The sequence below is a fragment of the Sinohyriopsis cumingii genome, chromosome 16, assembly GCF_028554795.1.
Source record: "Sinohyriopsis cumingii isolate HCF-2022 chromosome 16, ASM2855479v2, whole genome shotgun sequence".
In the NCBI taxonomy this organism is placed as follows: Eukaryota; Metazoa; Mollusca; class Bivalvia; order Unionida; family Unionidae; genus Sinohyriopsis; species Sinohyriopsis cumingii.
The window spans coordinates 80,687,665-80,708,669 of record NC_142976.1 but is presented as its reverse complement, the minus strand read 5'-3'; the positions used below and the strand labels follow the sequence as shown (position 1 = coordinate 80,708,669).

The window sequence follows — 21,005 nt, the reverse complement described above, 5'->3', positions numbered from 1 at the left end:
TGGAAAATGCTCATGAGCTTATTTTAGAAACTATTCACCACATTGTACTTGGCACATGTTATGTGTGTGTGTGTGTGTGTGTGTGTGTATGACATGCTGAATGCTGACCTCAAATTAATATGACAACAGAAATATGGTAGAGATAAAAAATACTATGGCAGTGAAAAGATACTGTAAATCATGCAAACCAATTTACCTGTGTGTGTTTACACCTGTTGATCCTAATCAGACGTTCCTTTCTAGAACACTTATCTCCTGGATTAATGAAGGTACTACAAACTTGAATATTTGAATTGGATGCAGCCCCACTTATCAAGCTGAAACATAAAGACATAAAGATAAATATGGCTTATATTTGGCCAACGTTATTTACATATACACTTACATGTCTCTTCAATGCCAATATCGCCTGTCATGAGGGATTTTCTTGTTCATTGCAATACTGATACAGTACTGGCATTTATATTCCAATGTAATATAACCCCCTGTAGTTTTAGGGATGTAGAATAGGCCTGATGTGACCTCCTCCCACCTAACCCCCCCACTCCCCCCGCTGTAAGAGGCAACTAATGATGGCAGAAGTTGTGGAGGCTCAGTGGTGAGTATGTCAGAGTTGTGATTATGAGATTATATGGGCTTGGGTTCAAATCCTAACACTGGATTAGCCTAAGTTAGCTACTGTGGTGCATCCATGGGCAAGGAACCTACTTTTGATACCTTAGCACTAATTAGGGGTGTTGTTGTTGTTGTAGGTGTAGGTTTTAACCCCGTTTTTCAGCACAAGATAGGCTATAAATGGCGGCCAGTATAAATGGTGGAGGAATAACCTGGGAAAACCCCGGAAGGAACCACCGATCCACAATAAGATACTGGCAAGCCTTCCCACATAACCACATTGGCCGAATCCAAGACTCGAACCCACGCAGACAGAGGTGAGATGGCAGTGATCCATAACGGTGAGTGTTTTAAAATACTCAGCCACTCGGGGTCCCAATTGGGGGTCTAACCATACATCCAAAACTGTACTGCAATGTAACAAACCCATACTGCAATATGTATTGCAATGCAGAAACACTTCAAATGGTAGTCAATCAATTAACATAAAAACGAAACATGTCTACAAACATCTGAAAGCAGTAAATTTATCAACAAATAAAAATCTTGCTACCATTTCTTGTTTGCGTTTTAATTTAAACTTCACAGAAGCATTGTTTCCACACATCAGAATTATCTTTAAAATATGTTTGTAGCAAGATGTTAATTAAGTCAATGCATATTTTTCTTGACGAAAATAAACATATTGACAGCATCTGAACTCACAGCAGCATTCTGTACAGTAACAATATCTCCTGCTGTAATAAACACTCTCTCTGATGGCTCAGAAGCTGCAGGAATGCATAGCCTTTTCCTGGCTACTTGTGCAAGAAGCAGAAGCTTAGACTGCCGAGCTTTGCACCATTTTAAACGATCCTCATACAACATTATCTGGGATTCATTCCTGAACAAGTCAACCTCGTGCTTCACCCTGTGATGTCTGCATTGAGTAATGTTCATTTCGTGTCATTAGGGAACAGGACATAAAAAATGTGAGGTAAAGTGAAGTTTATAAATTATTATTTTTAACAGGAAAAATATCATCTGCTTTTGACTTGCACCCACCCACCCCACCAATTCAACTTCTACATTTCCAGAAGGAAAATACTGATGAAAATTCTGGATAAACCGGAATACTGCAACTGAAATACCTGATTAGGTCTGTAAAGTGAGAATCTGTCCTAATGGCAGGGTGTTTTGAAACATTCAGTGTGCTGGAAGGGACAGCTTATGAGCCCTTAACAGTGGAAACTGAGCACTGGTTCTCTTCTAACAGTGAAGAAAATGTCCACCGCACTCATTAAGGGACAGCTAGGACTGACAAATATTGTACTACGCCAGTCACAAAAGATTTTCCAACTGACATCATATACCGCAGAGGTTTGATTTCTCCTGGATTGGATGATGCACTTCAACCTGCTCAAAACTTTTCTCTGTAGAGAGATTGTTTCAGATGAGTCAAGTGTGAAGGTGGAGAACCAGAGGTCTGTTGTGTAGAAAAGCCCCAGTGCTGTGACAGAAGTTCCTCCTTTTAGGTAAGTCCCTAGATGGGTCCACCAAAATGAGTTGAGCCATGGAATGCCTCACTTTGCTAAGGACCTGGGGGATCATTCTAAAGAGTGTGTAGGTGGGGACTGGGGAAACATAAAAGGGGAGTTTGTTGTTCAACTTGGTGGCAAATAATTCCCCCATGGGTGCTCCCCTAAAATGGAACAGGAAATCTGCTATGGATTGGTGGAAAGACCATCCTGTAAAAACAATCTTTTCCTTTAAAAACCGTCCTTTGATATGCAGAGAATATTGCATAGTCTAAAGAATATACCTTCTGAAGCTGCCCAGTGAAGGAGGTTCTGAACTTACGTGTAGAGAGATGGTGCCTTGTCTCCTGAGGTATGCTACCGGAGATGAGTGTCAGAGGAGACCATTATGCAGTGATTTCTTATTTGCTGGACACACCTGTGACGTCGAGGGCAGATTCTTCCTGAAGCCATAAACCTTGAAGAATCAGGCCCTCTGACTCCAGAAAAGTGCCCCTCCCTGAATCAGACACATCAGTGGACAGGTAAGAGTTGGGTTTGGAGAGGCATGGGGACTTCGGTTTCTACATGGCATTCAAAGTCTCCAGCAGCAAGAGAAAAAGGACAATATGACAATTCAATTTTTACCCTCAGCATTTCTAACAGGGATAGGATCTTGTTTGTTTTGTCCAGAGGATTTTTAACTAACCCTTTGTCTGTTCGAAAATTCAACCCCATGCAGATGAAATCCTGAGAAGGCTTTAGCTCCAATTTCTCTCATTTGGTAGAAGACAAGCCTGGTCACTATGGACCAACAGTGAGCAGGTCTTGTCTGAGGGACTTTAGACTGCCAATGTGGTTCAGCCAATTGTTGAAAAACTGGGAGGATTGGGACACCAAATGACCTTACATGGGATGTCACATACATTCATTTACATTTCTTTAAAAAAAATCTCAACAGAGCTTAAAGTTTTTTCTTTCATTAAAAAAACATTGATCTGTGTATAGTCCTTGTTCATGAAGATGAAGAAAATAATATTTAATTGCTTGCTGAAAAATGTAAAACGGCACTAATTTTCTAGTATCATGGATGGAACCAGCCTAAAAAAACAAAAACCTGAAAAATGTTCCATGGCTCTGTAGGGCAAGTGTAAAGTGTGTAAATGCACAAGTTACTGAAACATGCACCACACTTTCAAAATTATCAAAACAGAAAACGTTAATAACTATTATTATCATTTGTTAACTTCATTGCTTTTGTATCAATATACAAGTGCTATATTGTATCCGTTGAAACCATCTTCCAATCTAAGGTGGGCCCAGAGTGGCCAAGTGGTCTAAAGCGCTCTTCGTTATGATCACTGCCATCTCATATCTGTCTGCGTGGGTTTGAGTCTCGGATTCAGCCAATGTGGGTATGTGAGAAAGCTTGCCAGTAGCTTCTCGTGGGTTGGTGGTTCTTTCCGGGTTCTTCCTCCACCATTAATACTGGCTGCCATGTATAGCCTATCGTGTGCTGAAAAATGGCGTTAAACCCAACAACAACAACCACCAATCTAAGGAGTTTTGAAAGTGCTCTGGGATCTCTTGCAAGTTATTGAGCTCGACTTATCAATTGTGGACCAATCCACGAATGTATGCAAATGTAAGCCATGTTCCATAATGAAGCAACAGATCAAAGCTTCTGATGAGATTTTCGATCTTGAATGTTAACAAGTTTTGCTGTTGAGCCTTTTCAAATGGAATATTAGTTTTGGTCGAGTCTATTGACATATCAGGAGACAGCCTGGGGTACCAGCAGAAAGGTGGTCATCTCCATTTGCACAGACGAAAGTGACTGAAAAACCACTGGAACCTTCTGCATCTTTAATTCTGCTATTTACTGCCTGTACTTCTTCATTTTAGCATGGTTAAGGAACACTTATGTGCTGGCTCATAAATAATTTTGTCTTTGCAGCTCATGCACCAGGCAAGCCCAGATTCCTCCAATTTCTGAATATATTCCAAAAACAACTAAAAAGCTCATTACTGTCCTCCTTTGTTATAACCAGATCAATTTGAAATGATTTTTTAATAACTGATCAAATTTAGTGATGTCCATCAAATTAAATTCCATATATGCCAGGAAATGTCAAAAGATCTGGAGTGTGCAAGACATGAGTCAAAACTGCAACAAAAGGCACACTGAAATAATGAAATGATGAAAAATTCCCATGTGCATGGTTAAATTCTGATATACACTGCCTTGTTACTTTCTTTCCTACTTAAATTATATCCAGGAAGACAAAAAAAATCAAGATTTAAAAAAAAAAAAACCTAGTTCATTGGAAATTTTAAAAAAGTATGAGAACTGGTCTGAATTAAAAAACTGGAATTCTGACTAAAACTGGAAAAGTTCCATCTTTATCACGTAAACAACACTGATTCTTTCAACATAGTGACTGAAATATATACAAGATGGTCCTTCACTCATGTCTAATGTATGTGGCTCTTACAAAGGCACTTATTCAGTGTTCTGGAAGATTCTGGTTCTCACTAATGAGAGGAGGAGATTTCTGTTATTCGGTTAGGTAATTTCCTTCCGGAAAGTATTAGCTACGCAATAGCAGCAGGTAATATATTACTGATACAGACTTGACCACTAAATGAATACTGAATCAGACAGGGTTTCGTGGGGCAGTTTTGAGGTGCTGAATGACATGGTAATTATCGTCTTTCGTCCTGAACTGAATGAATGAAAAATCCTCAACACATTCTTTTCTGTAAAGTACATAAAGTTTAAGCTTTTTCTTAGGGGAATGTTTGCTGTCCATATTACATTTTTTATTTTATTAAACTGAACACAGAGCAAACCAAACATGTTTCAAATTGACTTGACATTGGCAGCTGTTGATACTGGAAATGTGGAATATCTGACAACTAGATCTGACAACAAAAAAAAAACAACAGAATTTGACTGAAAATGATTACAAAAATGACTCAATAAACATCGAATCTGCAAAAATACATCTTTTGGGTGTAAAAAATGATTTTATTTATCTGTGACTCAGGGAACCTTCCCAGATAAATTGGGATAGTTGACAAGTCTGACACATACACGCTGATATTAAAAATGGACAGCAGGGCATACCATTACCTTTTTTTGTCTACCACCAGTAGCAGTAAGAAAGGGACATAACTCTAAATATTAGACCTGAGAAGACTGAGCACTTAAAAGTCACATCTAAATATAATAGGCAATTGACTTAAGCAATGTCCTTCCAATCATGTGTGAGAATTAAAGAGCACTGTTCATTATAAAAAGTACAGAGCAATGGATGGAAATATTTTTCATCTCAAAATGCCAGGCCTAATTAAAAAAGCAGCAATCATAAACTGTTTAAAATTGCCAAATATGTATTTTCTGTAGTTATTCATCCATTCCAATTTTTAAATGTTGTTGGTTCACAAAAAAAATTGTTCTGCAGACTGTTGTGCTGTGATGATGCATTTAAAATGTATGGAATCCCGACATATCAAGCACTGTCTATACTTGTTTTTAAGTCAGGTCAAAGTGCAAACAACAAATGTCCTAATCTGCCATATCATACCAGTGTCTATGTTTCTTGTTCTATTGATTACTCCTAACAAAATGCACAGACCCAGATCTACCATCACATTATAAGATGGCAGATCCGGGTCTGTGTAGTTTTCAGCAGGACCTGACTTACAAGTGAGTATATACAGTATAAACTCAATGTATATAGTAATATCACACTGACTTACAAGTGAGTATATACAGTATAAACTCAATGTATATAGTAATATCACACTGACTTACAAGTGAGTATATACAGTATAAACTCAATGTATATAGTAATATCACACTGACTTACAAGTGAGTATATACAGTATAAACTCAATGTATATAGTAATATCACACTGACTTACAAGTGAGTATATACAGTATATACTCAATGTATATAGTAATATCACACTGACTTACAAGCGAGTATATACAGTATAAACTTGTGTGATGTGATTTGGATTTTTAAGGTAGCTTTAACAATTTTTCAGTCATATTGCTATGATGTCTGCAATGTGGCAGTTTATAGTGATGTCTAGCACTGGGGCATCATGCCGCAGACATGTAGCATAATGTCCCACCCAGTCACATTATCCTGACACTGGGCCGACCAGTCCTAACACTAACCTCTTAATGCTGTGCACCAAGCGAGGCAGCTGTTAGTACCATTTTTTAAGTCTTTGGTATGACTCGGCCGGGGATTGAACCCATGACCTTCCGCATCCGAGGCAGACGCTCTAACCACTAGACCACCGGAGCGGTCAGTATAAACCCAATGTATATAGTAATATCATACTGACTTACAAGCGAGTATATACAGTATAAACTCAATGTATATATTAATATCATACTGACATTCAATTGATGCTTGTATGACTTTAACAACTTTAGTAATGAATCTTCATACTGATGATATCTATCACTTCTGGTACTGCATTTACTCATTTATAAGTCAAGACCAACAGCAAAGAAATGAACCAACAGAATAGAGTCTATGTTGTTTGATCTACATTTTCAGGTTGATGCAACTGCAGTTAGACTTATAAGTGAGTATATATGGTAGACTTAAAATATGTTTACTTCTAAAAGTTTTTCCTGCATGTTTGTCATATACAGCCAGGAAAATGTAAATTTTGATGCATACCTAAACTGGTCTGGCAACAAGGTTTCAGAGGGTTTTTGTTGTGTGCAGATTCTGTTCATTGAACTCTTAATATATCATCAGTAACTTCTCCCCACATCAATCTGGAAAGAAACAATGAAGTAATAAGAAAATCAATTTCAGATGTTTAAGTCTGAAACCTTACCAGGCTGAAAGATGGATAAATAGCTAATCAAGCAGAATGTGTTCAAACAGCTGTTACTGAAGTCTCCATGGAGTCCTCTAAAAAACAATTACTAAATGAATGGAGCAATCTGACACAATATGTTTTAATTATTTGCATGTACAGCTAGATCCATGTATAAAAAGTTGGACTGTATTTGTAAAACATGTATAACCCCAGAGCAGACATATGACCACAAATTCTAAGTGTTATATATATATATATATATATATATATATATATATATATATATATATATATACACACACACACATATATATACATATATATACACATACACACACACACACACACACACACACACATATGAAATATTGAAATAATTAACAGATAATCCAGTCAGGTTATCCACATATGTACAAAGCATCTATTCAATATTTTGTCTCCATGTGGTTTTTGCTTAATCATGCAAACATGGTTTTCATCCAGAAAAGTACAAATCCAAATAATTATTAAAAAAGGTGTAAAATGTCTATTGTCCATTTCACTGAGCAAGCTTCTGCCATCCCATGTAAACGATGTATCAAACTGATTCTACCTATTTTACTATAGTCTAATAAAACTTCATGCCAAAGGGGCACAATATAGTCGTTACTCATATTCAAATGCACCCATGCTCTTGCCGATATAAACCTATTTACCAAGTTTTATTGCAACTGGATAAGAAATATAATCTCTAGATCTAGTGAAATAACGTGCTCAGAGAGTCAGATAAAAATCTCCTCATCAGTACATGCAGATCCCACTTATTACAGATCTAGTCAGGATAATTATGATGTAAGCCTAATTACTAAGTTCGAGCAAAATCCAACCAAAATTTGGTCTTCAGCATCATAACAAGCTCAGCCAATGAGATAGATTATCTTGTACACATCTCTGGCTCATAAACTCATGATATAATTGATGTTATTAGGTAAACTACCAAGTCCTTCAAAATCTAGTCAGAAATACAGTTGTTCGAGTGTTGACAGTTTTTGTGAAAATTGTTGTGAAAGTGATGTAAAGGTCATGAGAAGATGCTTAACAAAATGTAAAAAATTCTTTACATTTTGTCTGGTGGGTTTTGAAAATTGATTTAAAGTATTTTATAGTTTTAATAATGGTCACCGTATTTAAATGCACACTGGCATAATTTCTATAAACATGACAGTATTTAATGCAAAAAAATATTCTGTAAAATTTGGTCAAATTATGCAGTTTTAGACAATATTATAATGTATAAATTTTTTCTATCTCTATCTAGTGGCTTGTGGCCATATTTGATAGATTGGAATCTGTACCAATTTAAAAAGCCTTGTCTGGATGATTTGTATCAAAATTTGCTTCAACTCTGTTGCAAAGGTTTAGCTATGTTTAGTAAAGGTAGCCATATTCAATGGCAGGTATATATAACTTCACATGTAAACTTTCTAAAAATGGATGCTAATGCGCATGTTAATAAACCTAGTAAATCAGAAGCCATCAACATGGTTTGTTTTCTTTGCCACTTATCAACCTTATAACCTAGAAGCACAGTAGCAACTTATATATTTGGCTATTATAGTGCAAATAACTGATGTACTTTAGGATAGGTGAACATTTTTATTTAACTGTTGGATTGTACAAGATAACCACAGGTCACTCCAATGTTTAATTCTTATTTTAAAAAATCAGTGTAAACAATAAGAATCCTTGAGGTAATGTATACAGATACATTTTCTGTTTACCATCTTGTATTCCTTAGATCAGGAAGATCATCTAAGTAAAGACTGGGTTAATAAGGAGAGTTGTTGTTGTTGGGTTTAACGCTATTTTTCAGCACAAGATAGCTTATACATAGCAGCCAGTGTAACTGGTGTTCTTTTCACTTTACCATTTTGACTTTCTTATCTTTTTTCTATTCTATGATCTACTTGAATAAATCATGCATATATTTATATTTCTATTCTATGATTTACATATCCTTGAATAAATCATGCATATATTTATATTTGTGATCCAACTACTTTATATCAGTAGACAATTCCAGCTTCCTTCTGAATTTCCAGCTATTGCTTCGCTATAAATTTTATGTGAAAATGTTTTCTTGAATAAACACTGATAGAGAAAAAAAGTTCAATCTTGTTGCTCTATCCTCTCTCTTCATGACATTTCATGCGCTTTCTGTGACGAAGTTTGAAATAAAACTACAGAAACCAAACCATAAAACTATATATGGAAAGCAATTTTGTTCTTTGTGCATCTTTTTAAGATTTTTCTTCTTGTTCTAAAATAAATACATGTTTTCTGAAATGAATTATTCTATGATACAATATTCATTAGCTTAAGATCTTGTGCTGCATAGGTGACATATTAAGGCCAGCTGTTTGATAACTTTGATATCTTGGCACTTTTTAAATTTATATTATGATTATCTTACTTACTTCTCATTTCCTAAGATTGTTGATTTTTTTTCTACGTGTAAATTTGCTTTTAGTTGTTATATTTTCCCCATAAACAAAAGTAGCAAATAACAGGATACATGAGGGAAAAAAACATCTACTGTATGCAAACGTCTATAAACCTGTTGGAAATTAAAATCTCTGAACACCACAGATTTTACAATTTTCCGCATTATTATTGATTTTTAACAAGTTTAATACAAATTAAGGACAATTATCAAACTTTTGCCACTGATTGTGGGACAATAACTGTGGCTGTTAAATGCATGGCACCTAGCCAGATGACTGTGTAATAGAAACCATACATATGACAGAACACAGAAGTCCGCTTATGACCAATCAGAAGATTTGCAAAATTTGGTTGGGAGTTTTGACTTCAAATGAGGAAGGATCTTCAAAGAGAATGGTGACTGTCTTTAGCTTTTTTTATTCAAATGAGGACCCAACGCTTGATTCACTATTTCAGTAGTTTTCCTCCATTTGCATGAGAATTTTTTGTTAATTTCCAAATCTCTTAACATTATTTTGACCAGACCTGACAAATGATGCTACTGTAAATGGGAGATTATGTTTGGCTGGCAAACTGTCTCAGCATGTCAACCCATATGAACGTTTGATGCAGATTCCGTTAACATGGATCTTGATGATGGCATATTTGTTGTCATGTTTACTAAGTTTAATATGCTGCATGATCTGTAACGTCATTTTGCTACTGTAGCAGACTGCATGATTGGCTTTACTGGAAGGACATGATGCATATTCATGTTCTTTGAACTGGGTTCCAACCACTGAATTTTCGCTGTCCACCCATCAATAAATTTCATGTTATATTTTGGTTGCTTAGATTTGGTGTTTTAGCATTGGGAGGCAACATATACTTAGACATCTCAATAAACATTAAATACCTACGTGAAAATGAACCTGTTTTACGAATGAACTCTTGAGTAATCCAAAAATAATTGATTCTTTAATAGTTTCAGAACTTTGTGTGTGTGTGTGATTTGGATTTTTAACATAGCTTTGACGAGTTTTCAGTCATATCGCTACGATGTCTGCAGTGTGACAGTTTATAGTGATGTCTCGGACTGAGGTATCATGCCGCAGACATGTAGCATGATGTCCCACCCAGTCTCGTTATCCTGACACCAGACCAACCAGTCCTAACAATAACCTCTTAATGATGAATGCCAAGCAAGACAGCTTTTAGTACCATTTCTGTAAGTCTTTGGTATGACTCGGCCTGGGATTGAACCCATGACCTCCTGCATCCGAGGCGTATGCTCTAACCACTTGGTCACTGGAGCAGTTTCCAAATTTTGATCACACAGTATAATTCATGTTGACAAACAAAGCCAAATGACCCTGCTGACAGAATCAAAAGGGTCATTAATTATTATGTACATGTAGTACTTGAAATCAGGAATCAAATCATCATGCCCTGCTTAGTTCACTGCACAAGGAGCAACGTTTGAACAAGATGGAAAAAATTAAATTTTTCAATAATAATTTTACATGTGAGACTCCAATATGTATTTGCATGTGAAAACAATTGTCTTGTTCTGAACTGTACTTAAAAAATACCCTATTCCAGTTTATTTCGTTTTAAATAAATTTATCTTGTGAACAAAGAAAAAAACCACAAAAATAATAACCAATGTAGGAAAGAATGTATTAACCCCATAAATTAAATAGTCAGTCCCTTACAGTAACATTGCAGTCAGAGTTGAACTAGTTCAAATTTATCTATAGTCAGCCTTGTAACTACTGCTTAAAGAACATGTGATTGGTATGTCATTGCAAAAAAAAAAAAAGCTCTTTAATTTTGGATTTGGGGGGGTGTCTCTATCCTTATATTAAAAATAAGTTTTTGTCATTTTGAATTAAACTGTCCATACCTCAGAGGAGTTCCTTTCTTTTGTAACAATAAAATTATGCTGTTTACGATAAGCTGAAAGGTGTGCGTCTCTCTTCATATCAGTGCACAAATTTATTCAGATATCTTTCAATAAATAAAAACACATAATTACTGCAATTGAAGTCAAACCTATTTTAAACACACATGTATTGAACATACAAGACTTCTGAAATTACTTTGTTATTGTCCTAATATTGACATTAGGATGACTGATTCTTCAAAATGGTATCAATTGCAAATGAATTTTGATGTCTTGGTCTTTCCATGGATGGTCTTCACTCACTTGTTAGTCAAATGTCAAATCAGTATTAATGTTGACCAGCCACTTTCACGATGACTGCCAAGGAACAGTGGTGATTTCTTGCCATTGACCCTACCAGTATTAATCGGTTTAGTTTGATGACATCACCAAATTTAAATATTCCTTGCATATTTAATCATTTGTGCATCACCACTGCACATAAATTACAAAATTAGCCATTCCTTGGCAATTTTAAGATATTTCCAAAATCCTTAAGTGGTACTGCAGTGCCAACATGGAGGGGATTAATTCATTACTTGGCCTAAAGATCAAGCCAAATTCACAGGCCTCTTGTCAGCAAAACATATCAGCCACCATATAAACCAATATTGAAGTAGATCTGTCAAAGACTCATTGTGACAATGTATCAACTAGGAAACCTGATGCTGCAAATGACAAGCCAACCAAATCCAGCACAGAAAAAGAGCAACAGCCTTCTGGCACCAGTGGTAATGCATGCTCTAAACCCAATAAAGAGAGGATAAAAGAAAATGCTAGACTTTGACAGAATCTGATGATCCTATCAGACTGTATAACAAGTTTGAGAGTCTAGAGTGTATGGACACTGGAGAGCCCCCTGATATCACACCAGGGAAAGCTCTCAGATGTCCTGTACTCACACCACAACCATAAATATGCCTGTCATGATAATACAATGGAATTGCAGAGGATCAAAGGTAAATATTGATAAAATTTGTCTTCTACCTAAAGATCATGATCCAACAGCTGTCTGTATTCAGGAGAATTTAAGGTTGGTGACAGATTTAAATTTAGAAACTTTACTACATAACAGCAGCTTTCCCAGAAATATTGATAAGGCTGGCTACCCTGGGGTGGGGATATCATCATAAATAATAAAACTCCTCATTCCAGTTGATGTGGTACTACTCTACAGGCTGTAGCTGTTTACGTATCTATATACAAAATCCTATGACTTTTTTTTAACTTCCCTCCCTCCAAGCACACCAATAAACCAGTCTGACTCTGACCATCGTATACAGTTGCCAGTGCCTGTTATTTTGCTTGGTGACTTGAATGACCACCATACACTTTGAAGCTCGAAAGATATCAATGAGAGAGGGAAGAAGATAGGCAACCTGCTGTAAAACACAGTGTTTGCCTTTTTACTGACAAGTCCTATTCCTACCAGCATCCTGCCACAGGATCCAACTTTCCCTCAAATTTACTGTCTGCAGTCCATCACTTTATATACCTTTTGCATGGGAAGAGGATGGCAGCTAATATGCTAGTGACCACTTTCATATATATTTTAGAAGTACTATTCAAAAACTTTAAGGGCTTGGATGGAGATGGAAATTGAACAGGGCATATTGGGAGCCTTCCAAATCGATCTGTGAGTCTGAACTGACAGTCTATTGTCACAATGTGTGCCTCTCCTGCCCACATCTATGGCAGACTTGTTTCCTCTTGTAGCCATCTTTGTGGTAGCCATATTTCTGGCAGTTGAAATAGGGCAAAGAATTAGGAATGAAAGGGTCAACATGGATGCTCAAGAACCTGGTGTAGCTGACTGTCAGTACATGTTTCTGAATCAACTTGTCATTAAGAAATTTCTTTGAGCATTTCATCCTCACTGCAACAATCTAAATCTCTGAATCGAACAACATCTCTTGATGAATTCAGAGATACCTTAATAGTTATCTTAGCAGCTCCACTACTGATGCAGTCACCAAACCATACCCTTTTTTTAATAATAAAAATAACATGTTCTCCAGCCAAGTCTGAAGCTCTTTGGTTATCACAAAAAGTGATAGCTTGGTAAGCTTTTGATTCTCATCGTTGAGTTCAAAGATGAGAAATCTCAGCCAAATTGTCTGCTCCCCACCTGCCTTGGAGCCCAACAAGGGGACAAAGATTTAGGCCAGTATAGTGTATTTTTCATGTCAGGGCTACACATGGTGATATACTCAAGCAAAATATAAACTTGTCCCCACCATCAGGGTCATGTCCTTTGTAAGGTTTGGTGCACAACACTGTTCATGTATCACAAAGGTAACACATTTAACTGTAGCAATCAGTCCAATTTAATAACATTAATACAGTCCCTGAAGCTTGGGTGTGAGTAACCGATTGATCAGACCTGGCTCTTCCAACCATGCAGCAAGGATTACATCTCCAATCTCTGAAAATGCAGGAGGGAATGAGTAGACTGGGACAGGAGGATAGAAGATAGGTAAATCATTCAATCTTAATGATCACAAATTGCTATACAGTACATATGGGCACATGGGAAAGTATACAGTACTGTACATATAGACCAATGGTGGAGAACACATTACGTGTGGTCTATGGTGCAGTACAGATTACATGTGGGCTTATGAAACAGTACATAGCATGTGAACCCATGGGACATAAAATTAGTTGTTGATGAGTGCCTTGATCAGGACTTGACTCTCTATGTAGAATATATGAATGTTGAGGAAACTGAAAAAGGATGGCAAATATTGACAGGTTGCTAATGCACATGGTCACTAGACCAGGTACAAATGAATAGTTACTGGTTAGCAATTTTGCTGTCGATGTGACCATTATGTGACTATTATATTATTACATCATCAATATTATGTCACCTATTAATTTAGTGAGCTGTAACATTATATGGTCTGTGACTTGACAAAAATGATGTGATCATTATATTATTACATCATCAATATGATTTCGCTTGTTACATATGTGAGTGGGGCCCCGAGTGGCTGAGTAGTAACCCCCCTGTTATGGATCATTGCCATCTAACCTCTGTCTGCATGGGTTTGAGTCTCAGGTTCAGCAAATGTGGTTATGTGAGAAAGCTTGCCAGTAGCTTCTTGTGGGTCAGTGGTTCTTTCCAGGGTTTTCCCGGGTTCCTCCTCCACTGGCCACCATGGATAGCCTCACCATTTCTACTGGCCACCATGTATAGCCTATCTTGTGCCGAGAAATGGTTAGACCCTACAACAACAACAACCTATGTGAGCTGTAATGCTATAAACTCCGACTTGACTAATACTTTAATAATTTTAATAATCACAAAAATAATCCTGTGAATAAAAGGACAGGTCAGTAGAATCTATACAAGACCATGATAAACCTGCATCTTTCAATACCTGTGCCACACTTAAAAATTAACAAGCCAACAAATTTGTTTCATGTATTTGCCTCCCCACACCCCACCCAGATTCTAAAATCATTAAATCTGTGCAAAAATGATGAATTTTTACATACTGATTCTGTGAGAATTTTATGGGTAATTGATCAGTGTATTTTCCCCCCATACTCCCTCTCTGTCTGGCCCTTACTTAGGGATGTATACTGCATATACTTGCTTATAAGTCAAGTCCAACTGCAAACAACATAGATCCATATCTGCAATAGTAGCATGCACCTACAGATCCATGTCTATGTTGTTTGTTCTACTGATTACTCCAAACAAACTGCACAGATCCAGATCTGCTAGTGCATTATGCGAAAGCAGATTCTGATCTACAAGGTTTGCATTTGGACTTTTGTTAAGTAAATATGGTATTTAACTAGAGTAGTACCTGAAAATGCAACACAACCTATCCATTTTAAGCAATTTTCAAAAGCTTAGACTCTTAGCTATGTAAAAATATAAATTTTAAAAAGTTATGTTCTCAAACATTTTCATAAGTGATCAATTCTGAAGTGAAGATATGAGAACCTTCATCTGCATAAAATTCAGCAATACTGCATATTTTTCCCCTTTTCATTTGAAAATAATTGTTGCTTCTATCATAGTACTATAACATTGCAAATTCACTCAAATTTTATGGAAATGGATCATAAAATGAGGGATTCTATACAATGTATCACTTAGATAAAGCCTTCAGAAATCATAAAAAGTCCAAACTGATTTACAATTCCTCTCTCAACTGCCATCTGCAATTAAATTTCTTCATAGACTATGATTCATTCTATGGATATGACTGGTTCCAACTCTATATATTCTAGGAAAAAGCATATTGATGGTATTTAATCCAATTGATGAAGATTTTAGATCAGGGCCTGCCTGGAAGCTGAGAAATGGAATTAAGACTGATGGCTTCCTGCAGAAAATAATTACATAACCTGAAGTATAATCTGAGTTTTATGAAGGCTCACTGGTTGACAAGCATATTAAAAGCAAGCACAAAGCAAATTCAATGCTAGACCATTCTTTCAAGCAAGTCTGTTGCAACTGACTCTGTACTGGAAGACATATAGTATATCTCTAAAGATAAGACCATGAACCAGTCTAAATACAGTTTTCAAAATGGAGGGGATGGCCATATTGTCTGACAAAGATGTCCTCAGTAAATTATATTTATAAGCATTTTCAATAATAGGCATCTGCTTGTTACGAGGTATGGCTTTATCATCAGACACAAATTGTAAATTTTCAGTGTAAATTTATGTAATAGATTTTTGTTCTGTTGTAATGGTGCTAATCACCAAGGAAGTAACATTTTTAAACTGTCATCTATTTTAATGAAAACAATAATTTTAGTGATTGAAAATTTAAGGCTTTTCATGCTGTTAACATGCATTTGTTTTGTAAAAGCATGTTCTCCCAAATGTATGTATGTATGTCATATATATGACTATTTCTTAAGAAAAGAACTTGCAAAAAAATGGAAAATTAAACATTAAATATGGGAAATATTAAAGAAAACAGGTAATGTTTTTACTGTTATATAAGAGCGAGTACACGGTGGGGCACAGACTGGTACCCTGTTGAACCAGTCTGAATCTTCAGGCAATTAATAATGACTGGCTGGGCAAGTTACCGTAGCATGTCCCTGCAAAAGACACTTTATGTATTTCTTTGCACAATAAATACGATTACATGAACATATTACAATTTTAATGTTTCCAATGACCCTACAAATCTTTCCTATAAGCAAGTGAACTAAATAAATCAGGTATTGACTTAACACAAAAAGAAGAAAGAGTGAGATTTATTAATTTTGATTTCAGACATTGAGGTCTAATCTGGTATTCTCAAACATTGTATAATTTTAGACCAAAACAGAAAAATGCACACAAGCATGCCTTAATTGATGGTGTGAGGTGCTTCACAATTTAATGGTAAATAAAATCTCTGAGCAATGCAATTCAACTTGATCATAACACATGCAGCCATACAGAAAGAGAAAGAATGATACAAGTCTAAGAACCATTAATTTTTTTCATATTAGTATTCATTTCAGCAATAAATTTAATTTTGTTAACTTCTGGGCTATTATCCAACTTATGTGGTTAATTGGTGGGCCACCAATTAGGGCTGTTATTTACGGCACACAAATGTAAATGACATATTTCCAAGACGAATTGAAAATTTGCATTGCTGCTTCTTGTCAATATCTCATAACAGGATGGACAAATGGCCAACATCTTTATTTCCACTGAAGTCAGGTTCCTGCTACACTATGCATAGTGTGCCCAAATGCATCACAATCTTGCTGGCACAAAGTTGTGTACTACACAAACTCAAAAGTACATTCTTAGAGATAAAGCAAACAGTTTGCATTTCTGTGTAAAACTGGTCTGTCCTTATTTTAAATAGCAGATGTTGTCGTTTAGAAGTATATCATCCATTACATTTCCTTTGTATCAATGCAATAAATTTATGCAATTCATAAGACGCTAAAAGACGTGCCTCTCATCAAAACAGTTAGTCAAGGTTTCCTTGAGAAAAGAAAGAGCATAACATTTCTTGATGTTCCAGTGAAACAGTAGAGCTCATGTTTTTTCATTTCATTGCATGTTATGGTAGGGCAGTGATTCACGTTTACTTCGAGGGAGAGGAATAAATACAACCGCACATCTTGTACTTCCCCACCATGGAGGATGGTGATCAGTCGCATGAAAGCCAGTCATGGAAAAACTGATGTTAGTCTGATTTATAATTAAATACCATTTAAAGTATCAATTTTCTGTTTTGCCAATTACATATTTGACCAAAAATAATCATTCATTCATGAAAATTAAAGACAAGGTTTGAGATTATGCTTCATCATGGACCTGTCTAACTCGTTTGTTTTTGAAGGAAGTGATCAAAGGCACATTTTAGTGATCTTACATTACCTTCTCCTTTAACTTTTGCCGGGGGGTCCGAAGTGGCAGAGCAGTCTAAAGCACTCATCATTATGGATCACTGCCATCTCACCTCTGTCTGCGTGGGTTCGAGTCTTGGGCTCGGGCAATGTGGGTATGTGACATAGCTTGCCAGTAGCTTCTCGTGGGTCAGTGGTTCTTTCCAGGGTTTTCCCGGGTTCTTCCTCCACCATTTATACTGGCCACCATGTATAGCCTATGTTGTGCTGAAAAATGGTGTTATACTACACTAAAACAACAACTTTTGCTTGTTAGCACACCAAAGTGAAGGCATATTTTCCTTGGTACCAATTGTTTTAGCTCAAAAAGTGGCCCATGTCGATACCATTCAGTATTTGACAATGAGGCTAACTATTTACTGTGTTAGGTTTTCTTTCAACAGTTGTGGGATCATCAGCCTCCCATCAGATGATCCCACCAGACTGACAAATTCAGCTACTCAATAGCAATAGGGTATGGATTACTAAGATTAAAGTGCTGTTTGATGGGTGGGTGTAAAAGTAATTTTAATGATTTATTACTTACCTGTTGCTATTGCATAGCTGAATTTTTTTCACTCAACAATCAGACCTTTTGTTATTGCCAGATTCCCTCCTCCCACCCTTTACTAATGCCACACTAGTTTAGGCTTCCTCCTGAAAAAGAATGATGGACAGTGCACACACAAAAGGCATCTGTAGGTTGGGTCATGACTTGTTCACCCAGTTGAATGATGAATTCTCATCTGTCAGGGAAAAGAGCCAGCTATGCAATCACATCAGGAAAGTACTAGTTCTACCCTCCATCCAAAATAAACCCAAATGTTGCATAGAACTGAACCAACCTTTTCTAAACACGCATGTACAATGGCTTTTTTATTTTTCATGATGTAGCCTAAACTTGTAGGGTATTAGTATGGGGCTGAAGAAAAGAATGTTGCAACAGCAACAGATAATTATTCAAAAGTTTCACCCCATCCAAACAAATACATTTTAAAATAAATAACATATAACCTGCTGCTATTGTGTAGAATTTTTCAGTCTGTGGGAAGCTGATTATCCCACAACTGGCAAAAGAAAAGCAATCACAAAGCATATTCACCCTCACCAAAGAAGAGACTACTGCTGGATGTATCCAGTATATTTTTAGCCATGACAAGGGAATGGTAAGCTCTTTGAGGTGAGCCAAGCATGAACATGGAGAATCCAATGGACTGTTGTGAAAGACAGCATCCATACTGTGATAGGAGGTCTGTGCTTTGAGGTAATGTCCTGTCCTGTGATAGTCCACCAGCAGATCAAGAACAATATTGAACCACAGATTGCTAAGGTCATAGAGGTGAGATCAAAATGAGATAAGAAGTGGAGTGCCCCACCTTGTTAGGTAATCATCCTGAAAGGTAGGAAGGCATAATCCAAAACAATCCCACTTCAGGCTGAAAGCATCCACTGCCCAGACCCTATGTTCAGGGACTGAGGAAACTAAAAGGGTAGCATGCTGTATAGCTTTTCTGTCAAACCAAACAAGTCCCACGAAGTCGGAACAGGCAGTCTGTTATGGAAGAGAAGAAAATCTGCTCCTGCAGCCTGTAAAAGGCAGCTAGGATAAACATGTTTCCAAGTGCACCAATCACAAAAGATTCTCCACTTTGCATCTGTAGACCTTGGATGCAGGATTTCTTTGGGTGGGTGGGGTGGATGATGCAGCCAACAAGCTTGGAAACTTCATTAGGCACACAGATCACTGGAGATGAGGCAAAGCGTAAATGTGGAGAACTTGTAGATTGTTGTAATCTGCCACTCATAAAAGGTTTTCATCTTCCATGCAGAAAGAAGTGGTGTAAGTGTCTCCTTGTTTGAGATCATGAATAATGCCACTTGACAGGATCTGGTGAAGAATACAGTACAAATTGTTCATGTGTAGAAAGTTCTCTTCCTAGACAAATGGTTTGAAGAATTACTCTTTCTGGCTTGAAATGAGCCCCCACCCTGAATCTGACAAATGGGTGTACAGGCATGAGTGGGATTCAAGGGCATGTACGGGAATTGCCATCTGCACGTTTCTTATCATACCACCTCAAGGTGGTACTGAAATGTTCACCTTCAATCTAATCCTTCTGTGGTTTCCAAACCACTAACAGAAAAGACCATAAATGGAGTCTCTCTAGTAGGTACCAGCTCTTCTGTGGATTTTGAGGTCTACAGAAAGTTATAAAGGCAATGAAATTCTGACTTGTAAAATCCTCAAAAAATTCCAGTACTTTTTCTGTCCTTTCTGGGTGAACACAAACCCAATCCAGAACAGTAATGAATTTATTCCTGTGTACATAAATTCATGATAAGGCATGATATATGAGTTCTCTAGGTTGTAAACAAAACCATATGAGGAATCCCCCAATACTTCAAGTGAGCAGAGTGAAGACCCTGGACATTGAGCTCAGCCAAACATATCATGATGATTGACAATGTGTGCCTTGATGTTCCTGCTAGTCCCCAGATACTATCGTAAATCAACCAAAGAGAACTCTTCCTTCAAAAGATTTAAGGAAGACATTGACAGCCGATTAGCATGTGATACTATAGTCACCATAGAAATGACCTTTGAATCTAAATACACAGCAAATAACCGTGATGAAATCTCTGCTTGCAAAAGTGTGTTAACAAAAAAGGAGGAATAAATCCTATATCTGGAAGCTAAATTATATGTCTCAAAGTAGCAACAATAAGGGGGACTGAGCCCCCCAATTCAATTAGCAGATTCTTGTCCTTGATAGAACCTCCTCAAAAGTTCACTGCCCATAGGCAAGTGAGAAAGCAAGAGCAGATCATTTTGATGCAGTGTCATCGGACGTTTATCTATGCTGTACAGAACATGTGTGCTACCAAAATTAAAGTCTTAGGGTACATATCAGAAGTCCATGTCAAAGGACTATGTCTCTTCTTCAACAACCAGATACGTTTGGTTTGATGGGTTTGGAGATCACAGGAGGGTAGTGTGAACTCTCACCGTATCATGGGCAAATTCCTGAGAATCTACTATTGTAGAAGAGGGACTATTATTATATATGTTCTAAACTTCAGTGGGATTTAGGAGTTTTAAATCTAGAACAATTGCTCTGCAGGAAAGGATAGGAAGTATGGACATAGAGGTTATGTAACTTACCACAGGAAGTGACTGAACTGTATCTAATTAGTGACTTTTCTGAAGGACAAGAACTTTTCTCACTTCTCCTTGACCTCTCTGGAGAAGGAGGA

General features: G+C 36.8%; 1 protein-coding gene across 1 annotated transcript in view; it reads right to left on the bottom strand.

Annotated features, from left to right (window-relative positions):
* LOC149780881 (uncharacterized) overlaps positions 1-21,005 on the bottom strand; it is a 126,090-nt gene that overhangs the window by 91,605 nt on the left and 13,480 nt on the right. The window contains exons 2-3 of the mRNA XM_089937983.1: positions 6,821-6,921; positions 197-317 (exon numbers count right to left, since the gene is read on the bottom strand). The gene's annotated coding sequence lies outside the window, so the exon portion shown is untranslated. The remainder of the gene's footprint in view (positions 1-196; positions 318-6,820; positions 6,922-21,005) is intronic.